This window comes from Heterocephalus glaber, unplaced genomic scaffold (assembly GCF_053883595.1).
Source record: "Heterocephalus glaber isolate CG9 unplaced genomic scaffold, H.glaber_assembly_v1.0 deba00001497, whole genome shotgun sequence".
Classification (NCBI taxonomy): domain Eukaryota; kingdom Metazoa; phylum Chordata; class Mammalia; order Rodentia; family Bathyergidae; genus Heterocephalus; species Heterocephalus glaber.
Genome location: NW_028258320.1, coordinates 73,492,211 through 73,507,685, shown reverse-complemented (window position 1 = coordinate 73,507,685; position 15,475 = coordinate 73,492,211). Strand labels below are relative to the sequence as shown.

General features: G+C 48.9%; 1 long non-coding RNA gene across 1 annotated transcript in view; it reads right to left on the bottom strand.

Moving 5' to 3' along the window:
* LOC110347835 (uncharacterized) overlaps nt 1-15,072 on the bottom strand; it is a 46,645-nt gene extending 31,573 nt beyond the window's left edge. The window contains exon 1 of the long non-coding RNA XR_015440492.1: nt 7,667-15,072. This is a non-coding gene — a long non-coding RNA (uncharacterized LOC110347835). The remainder of the gene's footprint in view (nt 1-7,666) is intronic.
* Nucleotides 15,073-15,475: the final 403 nt, after the last annotated feature.

Here is a 15,475-nt window from a genome sequence, read left to right as displayed (position 1 = left end):
AACCAAAACTTTAATGAAGAATCGTGTGAACAAGTGAATAGATGATCTTGCCATATCTAAAATTAATTTGCTTTGATTTCCAAACTCTGACGTGGCAAGCCGAGTTCTTCCTCAAAATGATGACGCCCTAGAGCATTCTGGGTACTGGCATGTAAATGAGGAAGATCACTGTGTTCCTAGCTTGTGCTTCTGGTAGACCATTTCATCTGGCAAGCAATGTGCCAGGGCAGAATGTATTCCATTCTTAATCTGGTTGTTTTCAGACTTTGCTGCGTGAGGACATTTTGTCATTATCCTAGCATGCTAGTGTTCCTTTTTTGCATGTCTGCTAGCTCAATTTTCTTTTCTTTCATGCTTCATTTTCAGCATTTTAGGCCCATGTGATATTTTTATCCTCTTCCTTCTAGATTCTAAAGCATCTGCCAAGTGTCTAAATATGTCTAGCTCAATACAGGTGCTTCACTTGGAAAAAATCTAAGAGTGTTAAGAGCCAAAGTCATAGAAAAAGACTCAGAATGATTTCCATGACCATTGATTTAGTACTTTTTTGAGGAGGTTGTTTTTAACTTATTTTGGAAAAATAAGTTATTTTATTTTAGAACATATTAGTCTACTGCTAATAGAAATAAAAACAAATACTGGTCCATCACTTACAAAGAATTTGAGAGGCAATGAAATAGAAAACATCAAAAATTTTAAATTATTTTCATGAAGACACATAAAGGATTAAAAAAAAGCTACAAAATGAGGAGTGGTGATTCGTGACACATTAATTATCCAGGGAGTGATAAGAACTGATTCAAAGAAAAATGGCTAAAACCCATTTGTCTGAGTCAGTTTCCTTGTTGTTGAGACAAAATATCTGACACCTACAACTGAAAGGAGGAAACGTTTCTTCTGGTTCATGATTTCAGTCCATGGTCGGCTGGCTCCAAGGTAGAAACAGCATGGTGGGTGGAAGGGCCTGGGGGGGGGGGCGGCAGCTGGTCTTGTCACACCAGCCAGGAAGAGAGAGAAGGGAGGAGCCAGGGAGGGAGATGCAGGCTTCCAGGTCAGGGCCCCATGACCCACCTCCTCTGACCAGACCCCAGCTCCCAACAGCAAGTCAGCTGTACATGCTTCAGTCACCTTCCAAAGCCCCATGTATGAGTGCCGGAGGCCTTTGGGGACATTTTTGGTATAAACCACAACACCCATGAACAGACACTACTCCAGGAAATCCCAATGCCTGATGAACACTTGAAAAGCACTGGACTTCACCATCGTCAGAGAAATGAATATTAAAACCACAGTGGGGATGGGGGTGTCTCAGTGGTAGAGTACTTGCCTAGCATGAATAATACCCTGGGTTTGATCGCCAGCACCACAAACAATAACAGCAAAGGCTATACGGCTACCAGGTCAACGAAAAATGAGGAAGTCTCTCAATCCTAAATGCTGAGGAGGATGCCGAGGGGCAGGAGCTCCGGCACACACTGCTGGGCAGACACCTGCTGAAGCTCTTGACAATGAGATGGAGACATCCACTGAGCTGAATGGTGAACAGCAGTCCGACTGTCCTAGTCCTCAGGACCAACGGCAGTGCATGCAAACCCAAAGATGAGGATGGGACCTTTCATAACATGTTCACAGCATGGTTTGTGATGGTTACAAAGTGAAAAAAAAAGCCAAGTGTCCATCAAGAGAGGGCTGGATACGTAAGCCCAGTTGTCTTGGAACCTGGGAAAGTAAGGAGCAGGAAATACCATCAAGCCACAGCTTCAGATCTCATCAGTCCTGCCTGGCTATGGCACGGGACCTGCAGGGCCTTTCATGGATGGGGGCTCCGTAAACTCAGTAATGGCCCACCGCTGGAGCTACTCCTGTCTACAGAGCTCGCAGCTCTTTGCTGGCCAGGTGGCATGGGGTAAGAGAAGGTCTGTAATGGGCCTTGGCTGGAGTCCCAGGGGCTCCCTCCTGCCAGTCTTGCCCTCCCTTAACTGCTGAGGGTGTGGCTGGTGCTGTTGTCAGAAACGTCCGGCCTGCTGGCTCTCGTACCCCGGGTCTTGTTCACTCAGAGTCTCCGACCCTTGGCCCCTCTGGGGCTGGTACCTGCTCTTCTTGGAATGTTTTCTCGGCTCTCCAGCTGTGGACCCTTTGTTCCCCACACCACCTCCTTGGGTGCGTGGCATGGTGCAGGGCCCACGAGATTCTATTGTTTGGATTCCTTTGTTCCACCTTCCTGAGCTTAGAACATTTTTTGTTATCTTTTGTCATATGGATTTTTTTCAAGCCACATGCTCTTGTCCAGAATAAGGTTCCAAAGTATGAGATGATGAGGCGGTCCTGGCCCTGACCCAGCAGACACAGCCCACGCTGATGACTGGATAGAAGCTACAGATGGTGTCAGTGCAAAGACGCGGAAGGAGCACAGAGTACTGCAGGTGCCTGCAGCCTCACTCCCTAACCATATCTTTCTGCTCCTCCTTTTCTTCCCCAAAACATTTCATTTACATTTTGCCTAATTGCTCTCAAAGCTTCTGTAGTTTCTTTCTTTTTAGAAGCCTCCAAATTGACCCCTAATCTGCACCTCTAATCTCTCCACCCCTCACCCCCAAATCAACACCCAGGTAGGAAAGGCTTCCACTCTAACGTCTGGAAGATCACAGGTCAGCTTTGGGTAAAAGTCCAGAGACTCCTGAGAAGCTCTGGAATGCCTTCACACTGTAGTGGAGGGTTTGTTTGGGTGTTTTGGGTAGCTGTTATTTGTGCTTCTTGTTTTTAAAAAATTAACATACTTATAAAATAGGCAAAACACACACATTACACAAAACTAGAAAGATTGTGGAAAAATAGTTGTTTTGGTTTTCATCCCTGTCTCCAGCCTCCGAGCCCTCTCCTGAAATGACACTGTCACCAGTTTCTGCCAGACAGTCTCTGCATGTGCAAAATCAAGTGCACACTTTATTAAAACCTCAGGCAATAGCATACTTCACTCAGCGTCTGCCCTTTCACGGATCTGTGTTTCTTGGCAGTTGTACACACGAGGACATTTAGATCTGCCTTGTGAGGGCTTTATACTGCTCCACTGTGTGGGACTCCAGGGGTGAACAGTTAGGACTTTTTCTAATTTCTGGTCATTATAAATGAGGCTACAGTGAAGGGCTTTTCACTTGCCTTTCTCCAGAGGGAGTTTCCTAGGGCAGTCTTCATAATGCTTTGCTCTTTCTTTAAAGAAATTAGGATTGAGACAAGGGTGAGATATTCCGCAGCGTGTGCTGGAGAGCTGGGGCTCCGTGGTCTCCTGCTGGAGAGTCGCTATAACGTGGAGGTGACGTGGGAAAACTCCCCTAAGGGTGGTGTGGATGAGATGCAACTACACATTGGCCAAGGTGCTCTAAGAAGTTGAAAGTGTCATGAGGATATAATAAAATGTGACTGTGAAATAATGGGACAGATTCTACTAGAATCATACTCTAGAAGCAGCCACATTGCTTTTTGTTTGGCTAAATGCTAACTAGAGACGGAAAACACCTAAACCCCAGACTGACTTCGGGAAAACTGGCCATTAATCTTCTCCTAAAGCTTACAAGTCCCTGGGGTAGGACTGGCTCAGTATAGCTGGACTCAAATGCTCGAATGGTGCCACCTGGACTCAGTTTCTCTGTCTTGGCTGTGCCTTCACGTGCATTGGCTCCATCCTGACAGGTCCCCTGTGTGGACAAGGCCGATGTAGCAGCCCAAGCTTCGTGTCCTCTCATGCTATAGTCCATCAGGAAAGGAAGAGTCCTCTTCCCTAGTAGCTGAAGTTGAGCTCCCTGGCTCTGGCCGCTCTTGAACCAAGTGGTCATCTCACTGAGTATGGAGGACCAGGGCTGCCACAGACAGTGGACAACTCCCCCTTGGTGGTGGTGGTGGTGGTGGTGGTGGGGTTGTACAGGGGCCTTTCCCCATCTCACCATTCATAAGTTAACAGTTGCCATCCGGCTCTTCACTCTGCTTTTGGGGACAGTGTGTGGCTCTGGGGACAGGTGGGTCCTTGGAAGAAAGCTGGAGAGGTCACAAAGAAGGGCATGAGAGACGCGCAGATGATCTGCCGGTCATAGGAAACCAGACCGGAAGTGCTTTCTTGGCTCTTTTCCGGTCTCTATGGCTAAACAGTTCTCAGCTCTCTTTCCCCACTCTTTTTGTTTCTGGGCAACTATCTCTTTAACATCAGAGACTCCAAACTCTATCAAATTTTGCTTTGGTCAATAGCAAGTCTTGACATATTTCAAATTCAGATGCCTTTGTGTGTGGTATATATATTTATCCTTTAGTTGTCCACAAACCCTACCACTCCCTTTTGCCTTTCACAGGCTTGCTCTACTATACCTATCTGACCTGCCCCAAAATTGGTGACTCCAACTTTCACCTGGTGGGGGACATATATTTACCCCTTCATTTTCATCACCTTAATTCTCTTCCCTCCTTTCTCTCTCTAAAGCGAACTGCGTGACTCTCAAATGCAGATGTCTGCCGCCTCCCATCCCTCTACCACCTCTCTGGGCCATCCTCTCCCTGCCTTTGCTGTCCTCAAGCCTGTCCCTCAGGCCTGCACAGATTCTGGCTCCTTTTCCCCCCCGCAGTGCCTCCCGCCTGCCCTAATTAATTCCACTCCGTCATCTCTCCAGAGGTTCAGCCCATGTCACTTCCTTGAGGAAGCGCTTCCTGACAGCTCCAGAGGGCTGAGTCCTACCACATCCTCAGAACACCCCACTCTTCCTTCACAGCTCTTACAGCAACTTTTTAAAACTACATATTAGTTATACAGAAGACTGGGTTCGTTTGGTATATTCTGTACATGCATGTAGCATACTTTACAGAGTTTGATCATTTTCCTTCCCTGTCACCCTCCTTCCACTTCCCTCTCCCATCCCCTTCAATCTGGTAGTTCCTTTCGACTTTCTTGCCATCTCTCTCTTTTTGTTGTTAGATTACACATATAAGAGAAAACATGCGATATTTGACTTTCTGTCTGGCTTATTTTGCTTAACATGATGATCTCCAGTTTCATCAATTTTCCTGCAAAGGACATATGTTTTTTTTCTTCTTTATGGCTGAATAAACCTCCATTGTGTATAAATACCACATTTCTTTATCCATTCATCTATTGATGAGCACATAGGCTGTTTCCACAGCTTAGCTATTGCAAATTGCACCACACTAAACATGGGTAGGTATCACTATTGTATGCTGACTTTGTTGTGGAAATACACCAAGGATCAAATGGTATCACTATTTTTAATTTTTTGAGAAACCTCTATACTGATGTCCATCATTGCTGTACTAGTTTACATTCCCACCAACAGTGCAGAGGGCTTCTTCTCCCTGTATCCTTGCCAGCATTTATGGGTTATGTTCTTGATGATAACCATTCTTACTGGAGTGGAGTGGAAGATCACTGTAGTTTGGATTTGCATTTCCCTGAAGACTAAAGATGTTGAGTATTTTTCCTCATACTTATTGGCCAGTTATTCCTCTTCTTTTGGGAAGTGTTCAGTTCATTGGCCCATTTATTGTTTGGGTGTTTGGTTTGGTTTGGTGTTGAGGTTTTTGAGCTCTTTATATATCCTGGGTATTAATCTTCTGTCACAAGAGTAGCTGGTAAAGATTACCTCCTGTTCTGTAGGCTGTCTCTTCACTGTGTTGATTGTTTCTTTTGCAGTGTAGGAACTTTAACTTGACGAAGTCCTGTTTGTTAATTCTTGCTGTTATTTCCTGTGCTATTAGCATCCTATTGAGGAAGTCTTTTCCTGTGCCTATGGCTTCAAGTGTTTCTCCTATGTTTTCTGCCTGCAGTTTCAAAGTTTCAGGCCTCATACTTAGGTCATTGATCCATTTTGAAGTGATTTTTGTTCAGTGTGAGAGCCAGGGATCTAGTTTCAGTCTCTACATGGATACCCAGTTTTTCCAGCACCCTTCGGTAAAGAGGCTGGCCAATGCATTTTTTTGCTCCCCTTTCCTTGATTGCCTTGTAATAATTACCAATGCAGTTTTCTGTGAACTGATGTCTGCTCTCCCCTCCCTCCTGCCCCACCTCCAGCATCCCTTAATGTGAGCTCAGGGAGAGAAGGTACCCAGTGTATCGTGCTCACAATTGTATCTGCAGCTCCTAGTTCAGTCTGAGCTTTTATTACATATTGATGAGCCATTTCATTTTATTTATTTATATTTATTATTCAGACAGGATCTTCCTAAGACACCAAGGCTGGCCTTGAATTCATGATCCTCCTTCTTCAGCCTTCTGAGTGCTTGGATCACACGTGTGCACTACCACACCCCACCTGAATTATTTCTGTTTGAGATTTAAGTGGACTCACTGATTTTTTTTTTCTGACCTATTTGGAAATTTTGCTAGGTTTAGATAAAAGAGGGATGTGCTCAGTAATAGCCGCATTGGTGAAAATCACCTTCAAGCACAGACCGGCTTTCAAAGCCTGGCAAAGCAGTGGGGACTCTGCTCTGGGTACAGGAGGTTTGTGCTCAGGTTGTTCTGAGCTGGCCTGACAGCTGATCTCAAGCTCTTTTTAACTCTGAATCACCTGGGCCCTTCTGCTTACGACGGATGGGAGTTGCCTTCCTCACTGTGGGAAAGCCCTGAAGCCCAGACAGTGGGGCACCATGTAGTGGCCTCAGTGGGTTTGCCCTTGTCCTTCTACAAGACAAGTATGATTTGTCTTGGTAGGGGACACGGAGTCCAGTGTTCAGGAATGGAGGAAAGCAGAGAAGTGGCTCTGTCTACGGCCTGTGAAGACTCTAAATGAGCCACCTGCTCACTTTACCAACCAAACCTGGGACTCAGGACTGGCCTGCAGGCTGGCTTGGAAGAGATGTTCTCTGCTCTCCTTAGTCTCTCAGCATCCTCCACTTCCCTCTCCCCCTCCAGTTCTTGCCACCATGATGGGAACATGCTGGGGTGGTCAAGCAGGACTGGGGAGAAGGCCCCTTCCTCTGCACCCCAAATCCTACCAAAGTAACATATTAATCACCAAAGGGGGCACAGAGCTGGTTAATCATTAGATACTCACCATTCCTTGGGAAACACAGAACAGAGAGACAGAAGAAATTTTTGGAAGTGTCACTGGCCTGGGGGGATACTTATGACCCAGAAAGTTAATAACAAAACACCAGGTGAACAATCCCAGGACCAAAACAACTAGGATCTGATCACCCCCAGGGCCCTAGAACGCAATGGAAAGCACTCAAGGAAGCTCAGAGCTGAGGGCTCAGTGTAGGGCATGAGGAGGACATAGGACAGGAGGTTTGGACTCCATGTGCCATGCAGCATAAGCTTGGCCTCAAAGTAGTGCTGCCATAGCCTTGCTTATGAAATGGGACAAGGTTTATAGCTCCACACACTGCAGGAATGAAGCCCAGCTGGCATTCTGGCTTCAGGTGTGGCCCATCCAGCCCCTTCCACTCTTCCCAGATGTCTTTCATTGGCCTTCCCTGCTCAGGAAAGTCTATTAGCCTCTGGTTTTCTACAGCGAAACAAATACTACTTCCTCTGCCAGGCCAACGCTTAAGACTGTCCTGACTTCCACAGTGGAGGCTCCCAGCCCTCTTTCCTTCCCGGCCCTTCATAAGCCATCTGAGACTGTGAGTTGTGAACCTCCATGCCCACCCACTCACAGTCCTCACTTACTTTTCAATTCCATTTCTGGGTTCTCTTTCTTCTTGAGGTCTCCTCATCTACCTGGTCTCCATGGGTCTCTACATTCCCTGAATTCTGCTGCAGAAATAAAGTGCTGCAACTTAGCCCTGACCCAAGATTATAAGCTGCATGAGGACAAAGTCCATTTCTGTTTGTTTGCCACTGGATGGGATCCATCGTCTAGGACAGTAGCCAGCACACAGCAGGTGCTCAACAAGTATTTGCCGATTTAATGAACTCCATTTTGGGGTCTTATTTTATGCATGTGAGTTGGTTGCCCCGAGTAAAGTACAAGCATTTTCAAAGCCTAGTCCTGGTTCTGTAACTCATAAAATCCTTGTCCATGGATGAAGGTGGTTGCCAGAGCCCCAGGGATAGTAATTATGAAGTGGGATTGGTCAAGGTTGAATGTCTCCACCTATCCTTTTTATGGAACACAACTTGACAGTACAAATCAAGAACCTTGAAACTATACATACACCTTGATTTGGGAAGAGCATTTCTACAAATCCATCCAAGGAATTAGCTGTGATGGTACTGAGATTAATAAAACAAGAGTGGCTGCAATTTGCTATGCACTGTACACATGTAAATGTACCAATCACCCTGCCACCGGTCACTTTACATATATTCTTGGATCTGATCCTCTGAGTCACTCCATGAGATAAGCATTATGATCTTCACTTTACAAATGAGAAAACAGGTTAATTTGACTCACCGTTTGGGCATGAGGAGGTTTGTTCATATAACTTTGGTCATATCCCTGGTAAGTGGCAGAGTCAGAATTTCTTCTCAGGATATCTGACTCCAAAGCCTACACAATTTAGCAAAAGAGTGGGAAATCATGGGCAATCTAAACATCTAACAAGGAGAAAGTGAATTGAGTTTATTATGATATATCCATAATACAGATCATTATTAGCCATCAAAAGTAATGTTTCTAAGATTGTTCAGTGACATAAATATTTTAGCTAGGAAGTAAAGTGAAAATAATATGATACTATAATGGGCTGACGAATGATATCTGTAAGATATGTAGGTGTTCAAATTCTTGGAACTTGTGAAAAGGGGCCTTTGCCGATGTAATTGCCTTAAAGATCTTGAGGTAAGATCATCCCGTTACTCAGATGGGCCTTAAGTCAAATGATAAGTGTCTCTATGAGAGACCAAAGAGGAAAAGGCACAAAGAAGAGCAGAAGATGATGTCAAGATGGAGACACAGATTGGCATGATGTAGCTACGACTCCAGAAATGCCAGCAACCACCAGCAGCTAGAGGAAGCAAGAAACATCCTCTTCCCCAGAGCTTTTGGAAGGAACAGAACCATGCCAGCACCTTCAGTTCAGACTTCTGCCCCCCAGAAACGTGAGAGAACACATTGCTGTTGGTTTAAGCCAGCATGTTTGTGATTACTTCTACATCAGTCTCAGGCACAAATCCAAATTTCTAGTCATATTTGCCTGGAGACACTTGAGTCCTGTCATGGCTCCACATTCATTGTAGCCTGACATACATTGCTAGTAGACAAGAATTCTGCAGAATCTAGCTGAGGAAAAGTTGTCCTATCTCTCTCTGGGCAGGGTATCTCTTGAGTTCTCCATTTATCCAAGGAAATCAATACACACATAGACTTGTACTAATAGGTGTGAAACAAAATTCAGTACTTAATACCAGCTCTGGGGTTTGGCTCAGTCAACACTGGCCAAGTGCCAAGCACCGTTCTAGTCATGAGGAACCCTGGGAAGATCTGCTTCCAGTGTGTAGTGCTTTTGAGTTTGCAAGTTACATCCATTGTGTATTAGTCCCTTTGATTTTCAACCTACCCTAAAAAGTTAGCAAGGCCAGAAAGTTTACACCTATTTTGCAGACAGTAAAGTGACACTTCAGAGATCTTAAGTGCTTTACTCAGCGTCCAGAGCTTAAACCCAGATTCTTCCCAGCCACTAAGCTCTCTCCAAGTCCACTGCTTTCGAGTCCAGAGAGAGGAAAGTGAAGTCTCACAGAGGGAATCTTGCCAGGCTTCTTGGAAGAGGCAGAATTGAAGCAGAGGTTTTGTAAAATGAATTATGATAGAATACTGGCAATAGGAGTGACCTGGAAGGGTGTGTCCCTAGCCCTGGCTCCTCCTTTCTCTCTGCTTCTCGGCTGCCTTGGGATGAACAGCTGTCCTTCACCAGCCTCCCACCATGTGGTTTCTGCCTTGGAGCCAAGATCATGAACTGAACCCACTGGAAAATGTGAGCTAAATAAACCCCTCCTCCTTTAAGTTGCAGACTTTGGGGGTTTTGTTCCAGTGATGGGAAAGTAATACACCCACCCTCTGTTTTTGTAAATAAAGCTTTATTAGAACAAAGCCTCCCTCATTTAGATATTATCTATGGCTGCTTTCACACTACAATGGCAGAGTTGGGGGGTTGTGATAGAAACTTTGTGACCTGCGCAGTCTGAATTATTTACTATTTGACCTTTGACAGACAAAGCTCGCTAACTTCTGCAACAGATGGTTCCACAGGCAGGAGAGGAGCTTGAGGGGTTGTGTGTGTGAGAGAGGTTGATGCCTGCAAGATAAGGAAATTCACAGCTCCTACTCAAAAGTAATATTCAATTCCATGGGGTAACTATCTTTCTAGGCTTAACAGCAAACACTTACACAGTGCTTGTTGTGTGCTAGGCACCATTGTAACTGTTTTACACACGAGTCTTTATTACTACTGTCATCCCCACTTTGCAGGTGAGGAAAAAGACACAGAGAGTTCAAGTAGCATGTGGAAGCTCGAACAGCCAGTGTGTGGCAGAGCTGGGGCTTCAGGAGGGCAGTAAAGGCCGGAGGCCACGTGTGGACCCTGCATGCTGAATCTCACACCTAGGACTCCTGGGCACTCAGTAATTCGTTTGACAGGATGGTACAGAGCCCAGTGAAGCCCCATGCTAGACAATGTCATAAGGGCCAACTATTCCTTTCTGCTTAGGGATTTTCTTACCATTTTCCTGCCAGTCCCACACACTCCGATGAATGACGCCTGCCACTCTCCTAGGAGCACAGAATATGTGCAGGGTGGTGCCTCTCGCAGTGGCCTTGGGAGGATGGAAGCTATGACAGGGCGAGTCTTTTCCGGGACAGAGACGGAGCGTGAAAGCCACGACGCAGTGATGTAAGGCGGAGTCATCGGTTGAGTAAGGCGGGGAGGGAGGCTGCTCAGAGACCAGTCAGCCTGGCCTGGAGGATGGCTCACCTGGGCCGAGGCTGTGGGGCTCTGCTGAAAGCCACTGGGAGTAACTGGGAGGGTGAGACACAGGCAGCCCTTCAGCACCAATCAGCGGTCTCAGCCGTCTCCCACCGCCTCGTGTCCTATCATGGCGGGTTTCTCATCCGCCTGAAACGGTGATTGGTGCAAGAAAACTAAGACCCTGGTGTCGATTAAGAGGCAAAACATTTCACACTGAGTAGCTCACCTGAGGAGGCTGACAGGAAGGAGCCTGCTCTGCGGGAGAATGTATAAGAGGAAGCGAGGAGCAGAACGGAGCGGGCACCCCCACCTGCTAAGGGGAGTTCACCTGGGGCTCTGGGAGACTGTGGTCAGACTGCTGGAGAGGGGGAGGAAGAGAAAGCAGCTGACCCTGCAGGGAAGTCTGGTCCCCAGCAGGGGGTAGCTCTCCACCCACAGCCCCAGCTTCCCAGGCACTGAGCCAAGCCCAGGAGGAGAAAAACAGGTCCTATCTCGAAGTGTCTTTATCATCCTGCCAGCCCAGTACTGAGAAAAACAGGAGGAAGGAGAAAGAACAAGTGATCAGAGCTCCCTGGCTCTTAGGATGTAGTCATACACAGCATCAGTCATGAAGTCGTGGGTGTCAGGCAGAAAAAAATACAGAAGAACTACCCCAAACTAAATGCAATGAAAAAAGCAATATCTGGGTATGAAAACCAGGCTGTTCTCTGGAGACCTCCATTATCTGGAGGTGAACATGCCGGGAAGTGGGACAGCGAGGGGTCTCTGAGTTCTTAAGGATCCCAGTGAGTCCCGTCCTCTAGGGGGCGCCCCGGCCAGCCATCTGCTCCTGACCCTGGCTGGCAGCTGCTGGCACAATCGCAGGTGGGCTGGGGTCCCTCAGATGGACTCTTGGGAAAGGGGATGGAACCCCTAGGGCCGCAGAGAGCTGGGCGGTGTGGAGGTCTGCGCCGCTGAGCGGAGTCCTGACGAGCGGCGAGGCACCCCACTCCTTCCCCTCAGGCCCTCCAGGCTTACACAGGCTCCAGCTGCCTGCTGGCCCAGCAGGAGTTCAGGGAGGAGCTGGCCAGCAGGCAGCTGTCCCAGGAGCCTCAGCCCAAACCGCCAGATGCCACCATTCATTTAAATCAGCCAGTGATTGCGGGAGCAGCACGTGCCAGGCCAAAGGCACCAAGGACGCAGGCCCTGCCCACACCCAGCTTCGGGTCCAGTAGGGGACATGGGCCCAAAACTAGTCGATCGAAAGCCAAGAGGGATTCCGTGCTGTGAAAGAGAAGAGCCAGGTGCTGATGGGGAGGTGCACGGAGATCCGAGTTGGCTGGGGATCAGAGGCACAGCCCTGGGAGAGGGTGCTGAGGAGGCAGACGAAGCTTCACCTGCGAAGCGCACAGCTTGGAGCACTGGCAGACTGAGCACTCACGCTGGGAAGGAGGGGAGAGGACGGGGCTCAGGGAGGCCCCCTTGTATGGGACGCTTCACGGGGTTTCCCCAGGGCTCAGGTCTCCAAGTGCCAAGCAGGACAGCCCCAAGTTTTCTCAGATTTTGCATGTAATTTGCCTGCTGTCCCCTTTCTTCCCTCTCCCTGTCTCCTTTGTCTTCCTCAAGGCATTTATGCGCCAACTGTGCAGCAATCTTATTCTGTCTGTCTTTAGATTTAAACGTCCCCATCTCTCCCCTCTCCAAGCTACATTAAACAATATTTATCTGGGAAAAAGAACAGAAAACACAAGAAAACCCTCTGAGGGGCCATAACTCAGGGTCTCCCTCCTCGGAGACCTGTTCGGGCACAGATGGGACCCCGCCGCCCTGGAGAAGGAGAGGGCTCGGCTGGATCCGTCTTGGCTCGGCCCCAGATTGCTGGGTGACCTTGAGCAAGTCCCTCGCCCTCTGGGTCTGTGTTGCTTCATGACTGGAATGAAATGAGAGGAAGGTAGCAGGTAAGGAGTTCCCTGCCCGGGGACAGGAATAGGGCGTCCAAGAACCCCTGAGATTGTAGGTAAACTTTAGAGACCTTGAGTATCTATGCATTTTCCCAGTAACTGTCATTCAATTCACAAAGGATCGAGGGCTCACAAGAGGTCAGGAACACCTGCCCAGGTGACCACCACCAGCCCACAGCTTTCAGGATGGGGTCTCATGGTGCCCTAGCCCCTGACGCTGAAGAGACAGGGGTGCCTGGGCAGTGGGACCGCAGGGAGGGACCGCAGGGAGGGAGGGGTGAGCGACAGAAGCGTTGCTTGGCATTTCTGGCAAACTGCTTACAAACATCACTGAAGAGCAAGGCCCGAAACTGCGGGATGTCTGCAGTTTGCTGTGATTGCCCTCTGCATCTCCTAAATAGTCACTGCTGTGCTTAGTATTGTTTTCATACTTCGATATTCTTTTCATTAAACAGTGTTCCCCAACTGTAGGTCTTCAGACCCCAGGCAACCCAGATCAGCTCCTGGGTCCTGGACTCAAACGAGGCCCAGTTGACCCGGGGGTGTGAGCACTGGGCAGGCTGTTCACTCGCCTGCTTTCTGCTTTCTTTCCTCTCTTCCCATCTCCTTCCCTTTTCCTTTTTGAATGTGGATTGGGCCCAAGTGAGCACCCCAGCTCGGGCGCGGGTCAATGGCATGGTCCTGTGGACAGGGGAGCGCCTCTGGCCTGACTCAGCGGGGCCAGGCACCAGTGACGCCTCCTGCACACAGCTGAGCGCCTCTCTGCCTCTCTTGCCCGCTTGCTGGGGCAGCCCAGCTGCCTTCCTTGTGACCTAACCGATAGACAACTCTCACTTCCGCTGCCAGCGAAACTTGGTGTTCGGATGACGTGCAGGCAGGTGGTTGTGCAAAGCAGCAAACTCCACCTTTGACCCCAACCCCCAAGGCTGGAAAGAAAAGAAACAGGAAAAAAAAAAAAAAAAGCAACATCTGAAAGGACCTGAGCCTCAAACAAGTGAAGCGTTTTTAAGAGCCACAAATGCCACACTGAGGCCCAGAGGGGCCGGGTGGGCTCCAGAGCCTGTTGGAATCTCAGAAGAACTCTGGCTGTGTGACCTAGACTAGTTTACTTCAGACTCAGCCCCTGGTTCTTTGTCCTCTTGTTTCGCCAAGGCATGAGCGGCCAGGAGGGGCGCACACCTGAGGTTCTGATGCACTCTCCTCCTCCTCTAGGGGACAGGAGGACGCTGAGCTGCGCAAGTGGAATACCTTTCGGGGCTGATGTCCTAAGCTCCAGCCTGTTCTGGGGGTGACCAAGCCCTCCAATTCAGAGGGAACCCCAGTCTCCTGGCTCCTCAGCACGCAGGGCACAGATGTTCTGGACTCCGGACCTGACCATTTCCTCTCTGCCCGGGCTCCATCGAGGGACAGTGACACACCCATGCACAAGCCCCTCGGGAATGGTGCTCCTCTGAAGTTCTTGGCTGAGTTAAAATAAACAAAAGTGGAAGTGTCTGTAGCCATGGGAGGCAGCACTGGAGTGTCAGGCCTTGCTCAGGGCTGAGGCGCTGAGGCGAGCCTTGCACAGGTGGGCTTGTCTGGGGACAGCTGGACATAAGCGGGCATGGAAATGCAGACTGGAAACCAGAGGTGCACAGTGGCGCTTTCCGCGCTGTGAACTTGAGCGTTGCTGACATCCTCTGAACCTCGGTTTCCTGTTCAGGGGAGATTTTCACACCCATCTCAGAGACGCCTCGACGTTTCGTGTTTGCATCACCCCTGGCACACCATGACTCTGCAGGTGCTCAACGCACAGTCGGAACTGCTAACCCCTTCTGTCTTCTCCCCCGGCTGCTCGCTCTGAGAATAACACAGCTCACCCTCGGGCCGCCAGCCAGCACTGAGCGGCAAGCGGGGAACTCCCTCTCCCTCGCTGCCACCCTGGGCAGCCACTGAGGCCTGTCCCTTCTGCCACGTGGGTGTCTTGTCCCCTGTGCCCGCTGCCCAGGCCAACCCTCCTCATCTCAGGTCTCTGGTCTGGGCTCAGCAACCACTTCCTGTCCGCAGCCCTGCCCACTTGCATCGACCTTACCCGTGCCTCGGCCTGGCCTCCCAGCAGCTCCTCTCTGCTCACCTCACTGCTCTGGCGAATCCACACCGCTTCCTGTCACCCCAGTATGCCAGCCAGCGGCGCGGATTTCAAGGCTTGGTAGAAGCCTCACCTCCTCTAGGATTCTTCACTGAGCTCACTAATGACCCCTCCCTCGGCACTGACCGGCCCTGCTTTGTTTCCTCCTGGTCTCTTGGCTCTGTCTCAAGCCGGACACACTGCTCTAACAGAGAACGGAAGTGCCAGAAGCCAGCCCCAGCCTAAGCGGCTTTTCTCGTGTTAACTCAGCCCATTCTCACAGAATCACCCTATGGGGCCTGTTCAGCAGTACCTCCTTTCTTCATGGGATACCTTCCTCGGGGAATGCCTGAGACTGCAAATAGTGCCAAACTGTATATACTGTTTTCCCTATACAGACATACCCCAGATTTTTAAAAATTGGAGGTGAGGGGAATGGAACTGAAGCCCTTCACATTGAGCTACATTCCCAGCCCTTTATAAATTTTTTTTAAATTTTGAGACAAGTTTTCTCCAAGTCCCTAAG